Genomic DNA, 2,500 nt, shown 5'->3' on the forward strand with positions numbered 1-2,500 from the left:
TTGTCTACTTGTGATAAATATTTTCTTCCTTTTCTTCTTTCTGTTCCTATTCCTTCTTCTTTTCCCTCTTCCATTATTCCTTGCTTCTTCTCTCTTGCATAGGCCTACTTATCCTCTGTCTCCTCCTTCTCCTTCTCTTCCTTCTCTCTCTTCCTTCATTCTTTTTTTTTCACTCGGTTATAATGTTCCTTCTATTTCTCCTTCTTTATATTTTTTTCCTACCTAGTGGATCATTCTTTTCCTCCTCTTCCTCCACCTCTTTCCCCTCCTCCTCCTCTTCCTCCTCCTCCTCCTTCCCTTATTCTTGTTTTGTTTGTTCTTTCTTTTTTTCACTCGGTTATAATGTTCCTTCTATTTCTCCTTCTTTATATTTTTTTTCCTACCTAGTGGATCATTCTTCTCCTCCTCCTCCTCCTCCTCCTCCTCCTCCTCCTCCTCCTCCTTCTCCTCCTCCTCCTCCTCAAGTCGTCGGTAGTGGAATTAAAAATATTTTCCGCTTCTCCACAACAACCATCCATCTCTCCGAAAGGGAACCCATCCATCCACTCTCCTCCACCTCCTCCTCCTCCTCCTCTTCCTCTTCCTTTTCTTTCATCTACTTAACTTCATTGTCCTTTTCCTCTTATTTTCTTCTACTTTCTCCTTCCTTCTCCTTTTTTGTTATTTTTTTCCTCTTTCTCTTCCTCCTCCTCCTCCTCTTCCTCTTCTTTTTTTTACATACTCTCAACCCTCCTTCTTCTTTTCTTTTTAATTATCTTTTTTCTTATCTTTCTCCTTCTCCTTTTCCTCTTCCTTCTCCTCCTCTTCCTCCTTCTCTTCCTCTTCCTCTTCCTCTTCCCCCCTTTCTTCCATATTCTTATCCCTCCTTCTCCTTCTTGTCATCCTATTTCTTTTCTTTCTCTTTTCCTCCTCCTCCTCCCCCTCCTCCCCCTCCTCCTCCTCCTTCTCCTCCTCCTTCTCCTCCTTGCTTTGTCCTTCCTCCACTAATTTCTCTCTCAGTTGTTGTTTTTAAGAGAGAGAGAGAGAGAGAGAGAGAGAGAGAGAGAGAGAGAGAGAGAGAGAGAGAGAGAGAGAGAGAGAGAGAGAGAGAGAGAGAGAGAGAGAGAGAGCAACAATAACACAACCGGAAGGTTTAAGTCTCACTGCCGGAACAGGATAAACAAACACACGAACACACACACTAACAAACAAACAAACAAACAAACAAACAAAAAGAACTATATGAATTCCGTCTGACCTTTAGAGAGAGAGAGAGAGAGAGAGAGAGAGAGAGAGAGAGAGAGAGAGAGAGAGAGAGAGAGAGAGAGAGAGAGAGAGAGAGAGAGAGAGAGAGAGAGAGAGAGAGAGAGAGAGAGAGATTTACATAGATTTACATAGAAAATCAGACCACACAGACCCCATGGTCCAGACTTGGTGGTCTGTCCTTAAACCTAAGTGATTTTACATTAATCAGAAGACTCCAAAACGTTGCATTTCTACTCTAGTTGATATTACGTTGAAGGAAGTGACGGTCGAGCTTATTTTTGAAGGAGTCAATCGTGTTACACTGGACCACTGACGGTGGAAGCTTATTCCATTCTCGCACTACAACGTTGGTGAAGAAAAATTTGGTGCAGTCTGAATTTACTTGTCTACATCTGAGTTTTACGCCATTGTTCCTCGTGCGCAAAGTGTCATCGATCAGAAACAATGTTGATCTGTCTACATTCGTGAAACCATTAAGTATTTTAAAACATTCGATCAGTTTTCCTCGGAGGCGACGTTTCTCAAGAGAGAACAGGTTAAGGGTAGAAAGCCTTTCTTCGTAGGATTTGTTGCGCAAGGAAGGATCATTTTCGCTGCCCGACGCTGAACACCTTCTAATTTAGCAATATCCTTTGCATGGTGGGGAGACCAAAACTGTACCGCATATTCCAAGTGGGGTCTGACTAAACTGTTGTAGAGCGGGAGTATTACATCTTTATTCTTGAATAAAAAGTTTCTTTTAATAAAGCCCAACATTCTGTTCGCTTTATTTGCTGCATCGATGCATTGCTGTGAGAATTTGAGGTTTGACGCGATTTTGACCCCCAAGTCCTTGACGCATTGAACGCTTTTGAGTTTAACGCCGCGCATTTCGTAATCGAACTTCTTATTCCTCGTTCCAACTTGAAGGACCTGGCACTTGTCTACGTTAAAGTAAAGAGAGAGAGAGAGAGAGAGAGAGAGAGAGAGAGAGAGAGAGAGAGAGAGAGAGAGAGAGAGAGAGAGAGAGAGAGAGAGAGAGAGAGAGAGAGAGAGAGAGAGAGAGAGAGAGAGAGAAAAACAACAGAAAAGAAAAAATGTAGACGACTAAAAGAAAGACAGAAAAAAAGAAAAAGAAAAAGAAAAAAATCCAAAAAGTAAATAAAGAAAGCCTCCCCCCGCCCCTCTTCCCTCCCTGCTCCTCTCCTCCCTCCCCTCTTCCCTTCTTCCTCCTCCTCCCTCTCCCCCCTCCCCCCTCCCTTATCGGTGGACAGGG

At 43.0% G+C, this 2,500-nt stretch overlaps 1 protein-coding gene across 2 annotated transcripts in view; it reads right to left on the reverse strand.

Annotated features, from left to right (window-relative positions):
- The window catches only part of LOC126983566 (uncharacterized), a 31,001-nt gene that overhangs the window by 18,809 nt on the left and 9,692 nt on the right, over nt 1-2,500 (reverse strand). The window lies entirely within an intron of this gene.

The sequence above is a fragment of the Eriocheir sinensis genome, chromosome 54 (assembly GCF_024679095.1).
Source record: "Eriocheir sinensis breed Jianghai 21 chromosome 54, ASM2467909v1, whole genome shotgun sequence".
NCBI lineage: Eukaryota > Metazoa > Arthropoda > Malacostraca > Decapoda > Varunidae > Eriocheir > Eriocheir sinensis.